General features: G+C 39.3%; 1 protein-coding gene across 1 annotated transcript in view; it reads left to right on the forward strand.

Annotated features, from left to right (window-relative positions):
* The window catches only part of Glg1 (golgi glycoprotein 1), a 98,206-nt gene that overhangs the window by 27,672 nt on the left and 56,293 nt on the right, over nucleotides 1-14,241 (forward strand).

Below are 14,241 nucleotides of genomic sequence, written 5' to 3' on the forward strand. Positions count from 1 at the left end.
CTCCCCTCCCCTTCAACCCTCTCCCAACGTCTCTATGCTCCCAATTTACTCAGGAGATCTTATCTTTTTCTCTTTTCTACTCCCCATGTAGATTATATCCATGTGTGTCTCTCTTAGTGTCCTCGTTGTCTAGGATTGTGATTTGTAGGCAAGTTTTCTTTACTTTGTGTTTAAAAACCACCTATGAGTGAGTACATGTGATAGTTGTCTTTCTGGGTCTGGGTTACCTCACTCAAAATAATGTTTTCTAGTTCCATTCATTTGCCTGCAAATTTCAAGATGTTGTTATTTTTTTCTGCTGTACAGTACTCCGTTGTGTAAATGTACCACATTTTCCTTATCCATTCTTTGGTTGAGGGTCATTTAGGTTGTTTCCAGGTTCTGACTGTGACAAACAATGCTGCTATGAACATAGTTGAGCACATGTCCTTGTGGCACGATTCAGCATCCTTTGGATATATACCCCAAAGTGGTATTACTGGGTCTTGAGGAAGGTTGTTTACTAATTTTCTGAGTAATCGCCACATTGACATCCAAAGGGGCTGTATCAGCTTGCATTCCCACCAGCAATGCAGGAGTGTTCCCTTTTCCCCACAACCTCTCCAGCATAAATTGTCATCAGGGAAGCACTTGTCTTAAGGAGGTATGAGCAGGTAAAGAAGATAATTTGCAGACCCTCAGTTAGCTGCATAAACTTGCAGGAAAACAAACTGAAAACTTTAGTCCTGAGTTCTGAGTCTGGCAAGTGGCAGACAGGAAGTAAAACAGGGTGAAGCTGTCAGAAGACCTGATTCCAGAAACATCTGAAGGAGGTCTGGAGTGGTTATCTGGGAACAGTCAGATTGGTTCTTTGGTAGAAATTGTTCTTTCTGGAAGATCTTGGACCTCTAAATCACTTTCCCCTATACTGAAGTTGAAATAAAGTGAATCCTTTTTTATAAAACACACTAGTTAGTTGGGGAGAAATAAACAAAGGAAAAACTTGGGGACTAGTGAGGCAATTTGATGGTAAAGTACTTGACTTTCATATAGGAGGCTCTGTGCTTGATCTTTACTTCAAGGGCGGGGGGTAATTCCTACTTATTTTTTTCTTGTTCTCACCATCCTGCCCACATGCCTTATTATGTGGATCTCTTGATAGCTCCAGGAGGACTATCTTTCTTGTTTTAAGACCAAAAGTGACATTTTTGTGATTTAGGAGTTTGCAGTTGATTTTTGGTTTTTGTTTGTCTTCTGAAAAGACAGGGTGTCTCTATGAAGCCCTGGCTGTGCTGGAGCTCACTCTGTACATTAGACTGGCCTCAAACTCAGATCTGCCTGCCTTCCAAGTGCAGGGATCAAAGGTGTGTGCCACTACACCCAACTGATCCATTTTTCAGTTCAATTATAATTTATGACCATCATTATGGCATGTTTGTATATGCAGATACACTTGCCTGTGTGCACTTAATGGATGCTAGAGGTCAATGTCAGGTGTCTCCCTCCGTCAATCACAGCTTTATTTGTATTTTTTGTAGTACTTTGAGAATTTCATATAATATATATTAATCATTCATCCTTCCCCCAACTCCTTATATTCTCTTGGGTGTGTGGCTACCCACTAAGCATAGTTGGTTCATTGGAGTCACAACCCTTAAAAAAAAAAATGTTCCTTTTCTAGTAGCTTTGTTGACCAACAGACTTCACGGATCCTTTTGTCTCTACTACCCTGGTGTTGAGATTACAGGTACAAGTTAATGTCTGACTTTTACATGGATGCTGGGGATCTGAACTTATGTCCTCATGCTTGCTTACCAAGCACTTCATCCACTGAACCATCTCTCTAGCCCATATTAAAATAACATCTCATGTTCATTTATGTTGGTTAGGTCTAGTGTTAGTCTCTATGTATCCCTGGTTGTATGTATTTAGAACTATGTAGAACACTCTTGCCTGGAACTCAGATCCACCTGCCTCAGCCTCCTGAATGCTTAGATTAAAGACATACATCACCACTCCTGGCCCAACTTAGTTTTTTTAATTATTTATTCTACTTGAATAAGTGTTTTGCCTGCATGTATGTTATGTATACCATGTACATGCAATGCCCAAAGAGGCCAGAAAAAGGCACTGAATTCCTTGGAACTGGAATTGTGACCTGAGTGCTTGGCAGAAATGAACTACTGAGCAATCTCTCCAACCCCAGTGATTGAGGGTTTTTAATAATCTCATGATAAATATAGGTTAGTGGATTGAAGCTTTGCATATAATAGTCTCACTGTTATCAGATGATTATTTCTTTCATTTTATATTTGCTTATTTGTGTGTTGGTGAGGGAGGCACATGCCCCAGCGTATGTATAAAGGTTATTTAACAACTTAAAGGAGTCAGTTTTTTCTTTCCTCACTTTGGCTTCCAAAGCTGAACTCAGATTCCCAGGGTTGGAGGCTGCACCCCTTCCCTTCTTTTAATAAATAAATAAATAAATAAAAAGCAAAAAACGACTCTTTCTTCACTTGCTAAAGAGTAACCCTTAACTCCTGATCTTTTTTTCTCTTTGGATAAGTGCTGGGAATTGTAGGCTTGAGTCACCACAAGCTTTCAGATGGTTCGTTCATTCTTTCCTCCTCCTCCTCCTCCTCCTCCTCCTCCTCCTCCTCCTCCTCCTCCTCCTCCTCCTCCTCCTCCTCCTTCTTCTTCTTTTTTTGTTTGTTTGGGTTTGGTTTTGGTTTTTGGTTTTTCAAGACAGGGTTTCTCTGTAGTTTTTAGTGCCTGTCCTGGAACTAGCTCTTGTAGACCAGGTTGGCCTCGAACTCACAGAGATCCCCCCTGCCTCTCAAGTGCTGGAATTAAAGGCATGCGCCACCACCACCTGGCCAGACGGTTATTTCTATTAAAGAACTATTTACTAAGTTTTGAGTTTTGGATAAATAGGGTAAGGTCAGCTTCTGTAAGCTTCAAGAAGATTTAAAAAAAAAAATGAGAGCAAAATATAAGAACTAAGTTAAGCTGCTGTAAAATCTACATCTGTTAATTTTTTCATGAATTTACCATTTATTAATATTAAATTCATATATGAATAGTAAATAAAATTAGTTTTCATAACTAAACTGTGAACTTAAATTCAATTTTGAATGGTTTCAAAATTGGTGGGGTACATCAAGCAAAACGTATGTTGAATGTGATGAGTGAAAGATCAGTCACTTTCCTATCTTCCAAGCACTGCATGAAAAGATTATAATCCATCCTCAAAAAGACAGTGTTGGTCTCAAATAGATTTTAAATGTGCTTTTAACTGCTTAGGAGAAGTTCTATATAACTTGTTGCCATATCCCCCATAGCAGTGGCTTAACTGTAGATACTAGATACTTCAAATTTTTGTGGGTAATATTTAACTCCTTAGAAAAAAAAAGAGAGAGAGAGAGAGAGAGAGAGAGAGAGAGAGAGAGAGAGAAATTGGAAATACATTGACAGTTACTTCTAGTTATAATTCACTTTCTGTTCTGGACTACCTTCTTTGTATCTTTCTGGGTTAATAGCTAAGGTTGTTAACAGCCTGCAAGTAGAAAAGAGTTGTGTGTTGTGTGGTGCTGACAGTGAACCCAGTGCCTTGTGCATGCTAGCCAAGGGCTTGCCACTGAACTGCATCCCAGGTAGGAGACAAAGGTGTTAACGTCATATGGCCAGTAGTGCACACCTGCAGCCCCAGCACTCAGAGCTAAGGCAAGAAGATTATGAGAGTGAATTCTTAAAAAAACAAAAACAGGCTAGGGAAATGGCTTAGCAGTTAAGAGCACTGGCTGCCCTTCTAGAGGACCTGAGTTCAATTCCCAGCACTCATATAGCAGTTCTTTGTAATTTCAGTTCCAGAGGATAGGTTCTGATACCCTCACACCAATCAATGCACATTTAAAAAAAAATTCACCAGGTGGTAGTGAAGCATCCTTAATTTCAGCCCTTGGGAAGTAAAGGCATGAGGATTAGGAGTTCAAGGTCATTCTCAGCAGCATAGGAGACTTTATTTATTCTCAGGTTTTTAAATAGTTGATCATCTGAATATGGTAACATGCTTGTAATCCAAGCTCTTTGGAGACTGAGGGGGAGGATTGCAGTGAGTTTGAGGACAGCCTGGACTAAATACACAGTGATTTCCATTCCACCTGGGTTAAGAATGAGAAACCAGGGCCAGGCGTGGTGGTGTATGCCTTTGGGAGGCAGAGGCAAGCAGATCTTTATGAGTTCTAGAGCAGCCTGATCTATAGATTGAATTCCAGGACTGCCAGGGCACTTACACAGAGAACCCCTGTCTCAAAAAACAGAAAAACAAACAAACGAAAACACTGATTGCTGGATCCCAGCTCTAGTTTTTTGTTCAGTAGGTATAGGGTGGAGAGTCCCAGAATTTGTATTTCTGACAAGTGTTGTGAAATTGATGCATTTTGAAATCCCCTGCAGGATCAGGGACTGGTGAGATGACCCAACCATAAAGCTGAACAAGCCTAGTAACCTGAGTTTGTTCCTCAACCATGTAAAGATGGAAGGAGATAACCAACTGTGTACTAACGGTGGCACTAGAACATAGTACATGCAAATTTGTATTCAAATTAACTGAAAAACCACTGCATCTTGTGCGAATGTTTTAAGTATTTCATCAGGCCAAAGGCTTTTGAAATTAAAGTTAATAACATTTAACTGTTCACTTTCCTCTAAGTAATTTGTGTTTGTTGTTATGTGAGATATTAAAGGGAAAGAAAGTTTTCACTGGCAATTTTAAGTTCAACTTGATCTTATCTTAAAAATTCCATGCCTATATAAAGTAATTCATAAAACTCTTATTGCTATCTCAGGGTAAAAGAAATGCTATTTTTACTGTCTATAATTAACCTAATTCAGGGAAAAAGAGCTAGCTTATAGGAAAATGTACCTCTGAAACAAATGAGAAAGCTCAAAAATTGCCTTCTTGAAATTAGTATTGCCAGATCTAGTTTGATGTTGTTGTATTTATAATTATGAACTTTGTTTGACAGATCAGTGCTAAGTTTATAGGGAGTTAAAAAATTTCTTATATTCAGCTGGGCGGTGGTGGTGCACACACTCGGGAGGCAGAGGCAGGCGGATCTCTGTTAGTTTGAGGCCAGCCAGGTAGGTCTTCAAAAGCTAATTCCAGGACAGGCTCCAAAAGCTACAGAGAAACCAAAAAACAAACAAACAAAAAAACTTATATTCAACATGGTTTATTTTATTTTTATTAATGTTTTAATGATTTTATTTTTAGTTTATGTGCATGTGTGTTTTACCTGCATATTTGTCTGTTAGAAGCTGTGTGCTGCCCTGTGACTGCTGGGAATTGAACCCTGGGCTCTCTGAAAGAGCAGACAGTGCTGTTACATTAGCCATTTCTTCAACTCTTATTTCTTTTTAAAATAGTATTCGGAGTTGAAAATATGACCTTACCTGTGCTAGGCAACACTTTTCTGCTGAGTTGTATTCTGAACTCAGCATGAACATCAAACATGAGATTAGCTTGAGAGGCTGTCGTGCTGTTGTGTGGAACGTGGAGAAGTGGTTGGAGACAGAGTCATCCCTTTTCAACTTTGTCGTCTTTGCTTGGCATTAATAGAATGCAGTATTTCAGGTCAGGTGTGGTGGCTACACATTTAATCCCAGCGCTTGGGGTAACCCCACCCCAAGCATAGGAAGGGGGATCTTTGTTAGTTTGAGGGCAGCCAAGGCTACATAATGAGACCCCCATCTCAGGGAGAAAAAAAAAAGTACTTTAAGAGCTGTTTTTGTGTGTTGCACCTTTATATTTATAGAGTAGCTAAAATTAACTTTCATTTAAATTCTTAAACTTTTTTTCAGAAAATTTCTAAGCTTATCTCCTGTCTTCTAACTTTTTTTTTTTTAGTCTTTGTCTCATTTCAAAGATCAAGAACTGTTACTTAGCTTAGTTTTAAATGGTAGATCTATTTTTGGTGAAAAAGACCCCTTTTCACTTAAAAATGCTTATATTTTAAATTTGTATTTATCACATCTAGTGTCCCAGAATAGCATGTTGAGGCTTTGGCATCTTTTATCCTGACAGTGCCAACACACGCTGCAGCAGATGGTTGGACTGCTGTTACGAGAAGAAACCCACACACTGTAGAGACACTGCCTGACATGAAGCAGAGCTGCTGCTCCCATATGCCTGTCTCATTAGAGCCAGCATGTTGACCAGGATATATGAGGATTACATTAGAGCATCACAGTATCATGTCAGTTAAGCCTTCAGCTCATCCCAACTCCAGTATCTGACCACTTGAAAACATACTCAAATTTCATGGGATCTCAGAAACTTTTGAATGGCTACTGTAGGAAAGAAAATATATACTTTTTAGAATCCAGAATCCAATCAATAAATATTTTAGTATCTCATAAGTGCTTACAAACTTGTGCTCCTTCTTGGTAACAAATTTGTTTCCATCCTAACCAAATATCCAGAAGGAAGAGAGATTGCTAACTCCAATCTTAGATGTTAATATTACTGTGTGGGATGAGGAATTAAAATGGAAGAGAGAACATGTGTACAAAGAGAAAAGTGACCCAAACTCCCAACTGAATCTCGTTCCAACAAGGATGGTATCCCTTCCATTTACAAGGGCTCTATTTGCCTCCCACTTGGCGTCAGTTTTCAACGTTGCCACTTTTCGAAAATAAGACTCCCAACACAAGTACTTTGAAGGAAGCACTCAAACCATAGCATTTACCTTAAACTATTGAGAAGGGACGTATCAGTAAAATTTCTTACCTCCCTTCCCAGTTCCGCTTGGGTATATAATTCACTCTGATCTCAAAACCTCATAATTCTTCTATCTCAGACTCCTAAGTCTTAGAATTACAGTTGTATGCTGTATATATATTTATGTATGTGTATATATATATATAGCTATATATACATGTATATTGAGATCCTGTCTCAAAAACAAAACAGAAGCCAGAACATCACTTGTGTTAGGTAAGTATTCTTCCATTAAGTTCTCTTTCCAGCACTTCATAGCTTAGAAATTTATTCCCGCTTAATAAGAAAACTTTATTTTAATTTAATTAGATTTGTTAGGAAGAAAGAAGGGGTGGGTGTGTGTGTGTTTTGCTTGCTTCTTTGTATGCCCACGTGGTTACTTGGTACCTGTGAAGGTCAGAAGAAGGTATCAGATCCTCTGGAATTGGAGTTATGGATGGTTGTGAACCACCATGTGGGTGCTGAGAACTGAACTCAGGCCTCTAAGAACAACAAGTGCTCTTAACCGCTAAGCCATCTCTCTAGCTCCTATTTTATTCTACTTTTTTTTTTAAAAATCAGTATCTCTTTATGTAGTTCTGGCTGTCCTGGAGCTTGCTTGCTATGTAGACTAGACTGACTTTAAACTCACAGAGATCCTCCTGCCTCTGCTTTCTGAGTATTGAGAATAAAGGAGTGTTCCATGCCTGGCCTACACTTTTAATTTTTGAGATTGGTTCATTTTGGCATTGGGGCATAGCAAATTTTTTTATTGATATTTATTGATCTCTATATTTTTCTCTGTTCCCCTCCCTGCCGTTCCCATCCCCCCTTTAACACTCCCCCAAGGTCCCCATGCTCCCAAGATCTTGTCTTTTTTACTTTCTACTTTCCATGTAGATTATATCTATGTAAGTCTCTTAGTGTCTGCATTGTTGTCTCAGTTCTCTGGGCTTGTGGTTTGTAGGCTGGCCTTCTTTGCTTTATGTTTAAAAACCATCTATGAGTGAGTACATGTGATAATTGTCTTTCTGGGTCTGGGTTACCTCACTCAAAATAATGTTTTCTAGCTCCATCCATTTGCCTGCAAAATTCAAGATGTCATTATTTTTTTCTGCTGTGTGGTACTCCATTGTGTAAATGTACCACATTTTCCTTATTCATTCTTCGGTCGAGGGGCATTTAGATTGTTTCCAGATTCTGGCTATGACAAACAAAGCTGCTATGAACATAGTTGAGCACATGTCCTTGTGGCATGATTGAACATCCTTTGGATATTATTGTATCTTGAGGAAGGTTGTTTACTAATTTTCTGAGTAATCGCCACGCTGACATCCAAAGGGGCTGTATCAGCTTGCATTCCCACCAGCAATGCAGGAGTGTTCCCTTTACCCCACAACCTCTTCAGCATAAATTGTCATCAGTGTTTTTGATCTTGGCCATTCTTTCAGGTGTAAGATGGAATCTCAGTTGTTTTGCTTTGCATTTCTCTGATGACTAAGGATGTTGAACATTTCCTTAAGTGTCTTTCAGCCATTTTAGTTTCCTCTGTTGAGAATTCTCTGTTTAGGTCTGTACTTCATTTTTTATTGGATTATGTAATCTTTTGGTGTCCAATTTCTTGAGTTCTTTGTATATTTTGGAGATCAGACCTCTGTCTAATGTGGGGTTAGTGAAGATCTTTTCCCATTCTGTAGGCTGTCGTTTTGTCTTGATGACCGTGTCCTTTGCTTTACAGAAGCTTTTCAGTTTCAGGAGGTCCCATTTATTAATTGCCTCCCCCGAGTTCTGGTATTAAAAGTGTGCACCACAACTGCCTGACTGAAATAAATATTCTTATTATTTTCATTTATGTGAGGAAATTTAGATCTACAGAAGTTACATCATTCATCCAAAATGACACCATGTCTTTGTTAGTTTTCTATTGTTGTGATAATACATCACCATCAAAAGCAACTTGGAGAGGAAAGGGTTTACTTTTCATCCCAGTCCATCATCAAAGGAAGTCAGGGCAGAAACTCAAGGCAGGAACTGATGCAGACGCCATTGAGGACTGCTACTTGCCAACTTGCTCTTCATGACTTGTTTTACCTGCTTTTTTAACAGCCCCAGGATCACCAATGCAAAGGTGGCGCTGCTCACAGTGAGCTGGGCCCTCCTACATCAGTCAAGAAAATGAACCACAGACTTGCCCACAGTCCATACTGGTGGAACATTTTTCATTTGAAGTTCCCACTTCCCAAATGACTCTGGCTTATGTCAAGTTGACATAAAACTAGCTAGCATATACAGTTTCTTAAAGAGCCTGTTTTGATATAGATCTTACATTAGGAAATTACTACTTTGAAAGTCATATATATATGACTTAGAAATATGGAGACTGTTTATAAAAGATTGTATCTTATTAGTATTTATTAATTTATCAGTGTTTGTTATAGTTGTATTGATATATTTTTAAGATAGTCTTACTCTGTAGCCAGGGCTAGCCTGTGTTCCTCAAGCTGGTCTTCCGTCATCAGTGATATTCCTTCCTTAGTTCCTAAGTACTAGAATTATACTCGTGGCTATCATAGTAACCTGATTTGGTCTAATTCAAGTGGTAGACTAGTCTCAGAATTAAATTGTTCTCTTAGAAGCATCAGTAATTTGAACTAGATTCTATAAAAAGATCTTCACATCCTGGAGCTTTGGCCTATTTGTTTTTCTCAGACTATTCCTGAACTTAAAAAGGGGGGGGGGGTGACTGAGCCCTGGGTTTTGGTACCAGGTGAATGAAAAAAAGAAATAAAAAAGGAAAAGATATGACTGCTCCTAAGTACGGTGGAAGAGAAAGTTTATTGTAGATATGTGGCGGAGCATAGCCAGAGTCAGGGGCATCATGTCCATAGCAGACATGACCCTGAGCCCTGTGAGGAGAGGAGAGATGGGAAGGAAGAGGGAAGGAGGTGTCCAGCAACCAGGTGCTGCAGCCAGAAGACACAAAAAGACACAGAAGACAAAAAATTATTGGCTTATATAGGGACGGGTAACTTGGGGAAGAGCTTTGCCAGCCTTGGAGGGTCCTGTAAGAGGAAGGGACTGAGGGATGCAGGGAGAACCTGGTGGCCCGCATCTGCTTTGATATGTTAAATAGGCACTTTGGCCATTAGTCCCAGGTTTGAAACCTAACAATTACCTTACCTGCCTTTGCTGATTGACCTTTACCTTTAAAAAAAAAAAATTTTGTAATTTTTTTAAAAAAAATCAAGCATGTTCCTATAGAAGTGAATAGCTTAAATATTTGCCAGCAGTATTGTCTACCACCCACTTAGGGAAGAGTCCAAGTAATGGAAGTAAGTTAAACCCACTACTCTAGGCTTTATGTAACATGTTTATTTGGACTGTGGTAAAACAAAATTGGACCTTCTTTGAGATATTTTAAAAAATCAAAACCTTATAGTTATCCCACCACATATCAGGAGATAAATAAATAAGCCTACAAATGATCAGCATAGGGGTCCTCACTTTCTTAGATATTTGCATAGAAGATGCCTCTTTCAGTCCTGTACAAGCCCCTGTCAACCTGCCTTAGCATCTACACAGTAACATACAAGCAATCATAACTTACCTTTGATGCTTATCACAGTAGCTATCCTCCATTTGCCTTCTCTGGTCCTTGTGATATTGATGGTGCTGTTTTTCTTTAAACATCAGCAGTACTTGCCCTCCTGGACTCTTTAGTCAACTATAAATAATGATTGGATGGTTGTGTGAGGATTCGTGGCTTACCTCCTTTATCACACAAATTAGTAGAGCCAGAGTTTGTATTTTTCTGTGTGTTTGTTAGCGGAGTATTGAGACAATGTCTCATGTAGCCCAAGGATTGCTTCCAACTTAAAAGTGCTGGCATTGCAGGCACCATTGGCAACGGCACCCAGAGAAAGCACAACATTCAGTGAGTCTGCATTGTTAGCAGACATACAACCTGTGTTGGTCACTGTCCTTTGGAAAAGTAGTATTCAGCTGCACCCCCTGGATGATCAGAAGTAAGGCACTGAGTGGAAAGTAGTCTTGAATCTGTGGAGACATAGGGTCAACTTTCCAAGACTACAAAGAGTTTATCCCATCAGGTAACAATTTTGTTATATTCAGTTTGCTTTGAGGACCAGGCTTTGGACTAGATTAGTATTGAATTGTGCCTGTGTTATTTGTACTGCCTTCAAATTTTCTCAAGGACATCTTTATTGGTAAGCAAATCTGTTGTGAATTTAATACCTAATACTTAGGAAAAGCAACGTGTTCTTTTGTATTCCTCTGGTGGGTGTTTTGACTTCAGTTGATAAAACTTTAGGATGCTAGTTCTAGTTATTATCCAGGTCTCAGTTTCTGTCTGAGAACCTGGGATAGTTTCTACCTTATGTCAACACAAAAACCATAGCTCTCGTCTTAAAGGGGTAGTTTATTCTGGAGCCATTTTGAGTGACCGTAACCCAGGAACACAGATATAGGTTATGCCAAAGTCCATGTTCCAATGTAGTGACAGGTTTGTGAAGATTTTATAGTTTTATAGAACAGAAAAAGTCATAAATCAAGTTTAGAACACACCGATGGGACCATTAGAGAGATTTCCTGTAGGCTGAAGACATTATCTGATGGTATTCTCAGCTTTGGGGTTGGCAGAGGCTAGTGGTCTGCTAAGTCAACAGATTCTAAAAGACTTTTTATCTATTGTCAGAAGATACTAGTTCTGTCTTGGAGCAAGGAATGGGTGTTCTAGAGGGCCAGAATTTAGCCCAAAGTAATTGCAACTTTCCAATCTCTCCATGGCACTGAAATTCTAATCAGCCAGTCTCTGCAGAAAGATTCCTTCCAGCTATCCTCGTTCAGTTAGTTGTAGGAATCTGCTAACTTCTCTGGCAATGTTCAGTGACTTAAGGAGTACATAGTTTTGTATTTATGCCTTCTGTAAAAACCACTCTTCTAAGTAAATGGGGTTGTCAGTTTAGTTGAGCATTCAGACCTGAGCTTCTTTATTCTGAAAGCTCTTTGTTATGACTTTGACCGGTGAGAATGACTGAAATAAATCAGTGGTGCTCATGGTAATATGCAAATTACTTATATTAAAAGGCTTGAAATTCGGTAGACTTTAAATTCCCTATCATATATTTTAAAGACTCATAAAAGAACCTCAGTTAATGTTTAATCAGTATTTTCTTTTAAAAATTTTTAAATATATGTTTGTTTAAGTGTTTGCTGTGTATGTATACAGGTGCCCTTGGGGCCAGCTGGAGTTACAGACAGCTGTGACTGGCATGGGTGCTGGGATTCAGTGTTCTCTGGAAGAGAAGATGATTCTCTTAAGACATCTGTCCAGCCCCTAAAGTGTTTTCATAATTTTCTTTTGTTTAATAAATCTTCTAAAAAAAAGTTTTCCACAAAAGTTTGCTTTGGAGTGCTAGAGAGATGGCTCAGAGGTTAAGAGCACTGGCTGCTTTTCCAAAGGTCCTGAGTTCAATTCCCAGCAACCACATGGTGGCTCACAACCATCTGTAATGAGATCTGGTATCCTTTTCTAGTGTGCAGGCATGCATGCATTCAGAACGCTGTATATATAATACATTAATAAATCTTTAAAACAGTAACTTTGCATTGGATTTCAAAATTATCTCAGGCTCTAAAAACATATTGAATCTTTATGAATCCCAAACCCCAAGGAAAGAAGTCTCAAGGCCTGCCCTTAGCAGTCTCCAGTTAAGTCACATAAACTTCTGTAGATGTGTGCTGTAGTTCTGTTAGTCAGAATTCTGTTTTTTGAGACAGGATTTCTCTGTGTATCCCTGGCTGTCCTGAAACTCACTTTGTATACCAGGCTGGCCTCAAGCTCACAGAAATCCATTTGCCTCTGCCTCCCGAGTGCTGGGATGAAAGTCGTGCACCACCATCACCATTCAGACTGGCCAAGATCTTGTCTACCTCCCTCAACCTTCCAGGTGCTGGTTAGTATTATCCTACCAGCTCTTTCTTTCCTTACAACCTGCTGTGAATTTCTGAAGCTTAGAGGAAGGCCTAGGAACTTTAAATCTTAAAAGCAACTATTTCAGTTTTGCTTTTCCTGAAGGAGGAGGGTAAAGTACAAGAATAGCCACAACTTCTGAGTCACTGATGTAGAAAAGCTAAGTAAGGTGAGCAGAGTTCTCATAATTCAGGGTGGCTCTTAATCCTGGTCCCTAGTTTATCTAATTATGGCATCTGTCTGTATCTGAATTTATCATGTAACTGTCAAACTAAATCATTTTAAACTTTAAAGAGCTTTAGTGGGTAAAGTTGTTTGTCATGCAAGCCTGACTACTTGGCATCCCCGGGACTTATAATGGAAAGAGAACCAGCTTCTGAAGTTGTCCTCTGACCTCCATGCTTGCACTATGGTGCACATGTGCCTGCACTCACACAGATAATACCTCCCGTGCTGGCTAGCTTTAATGTCAACGTAACACATTAACTAGAGTTATATGAAAGGAGGGAATCTCAATTGATAAAATATCTACATAAGATCTGACTGAAAGGCATTTTCTTAATTAGTGGTCGATGTGGGAGGGCCCAGGGCATTGTGGGTGGTTCTTGGTTCTATAAGGAAGCTGGCTGAGCAAGTCATAAGGAGCAAGTCAATAAGCAGCATGCCCCCATGGCTTATGTGTCAGCTCCTGTTTCCAGGTTTCCCCCTGTTTGATTTCCTGTCCTGACTTCCTTTGGTGATGAAGAGCAATATGAAAGTATAAGTGGAATCAACCCTTTCCTCTTCAACTTACATTTTATAATGGTGTTTTCATTGCAGCAATAGGAACCCTAGCTGAGATACCCCTACAATAATAATATTAATTAAAAATTTAAAATTAAGAACCCAAGACACTAAGTTTGTATATTATACCTGACCACCCTACCGTTCCATCTTACCAAGAGGCTCGTGGCTTGTTATCTCACATCTTGCTTTCCTGGCAGCTGCTGATGTCTCTCAGACTCTGCCTTCTTTTGCCCTGTATCTTTGCTTGGATTTACTGCCTGGTTCTATTCTGCCAAATAAGCTTCTTTATTAATAAGTGGTAATAAAACATATTCATAGCATACAGAAGGGCATCCCACATCACAGTATCCCCAATGTATATATATTTATTCAAGAAATATCCTAACATTACATATATTTTAAAATACTTTAGAACATATGAGCCTGGGAAGATACTTGGGAGAGTGTTTGCCTTGCAAGCTTGAGAACCTGAGTTTGGACCCCAGGATCCACATGAAAAGCTGAGTGTGATGGTGCACACTTGTAATTCCTACCCATAGGAAATAGAGATATGTGTATCTCTGGGGTTTGCTGGCCAACCAGCATAGTGTATCCAGGGAGCCTTGTCCTGATGAGATACAGGGTGAGCAGATACTAAAGAATGACAGCCAAAGTTAACCTCTGGGCACACACACAGTCTCTTTAGTTGTTTCTCAGGGTTTTTTGTTGTTGTTGTTGTTGCTTT

This window comes from Myodes glareolus, chromosome 22 (genome assembly GCF_982192425.1).
Source record: "Myodes glareolus chromosome 22, mMyoGla1.1, whole genome shotgun sequence".
Classification (NCBI taxonomy): domain Eukaryota; kingdom Metazoa; phylum Chordata; class Mammalia; order Rodentia; family Cricetidae; genus Myodes; species Myodes glareolus.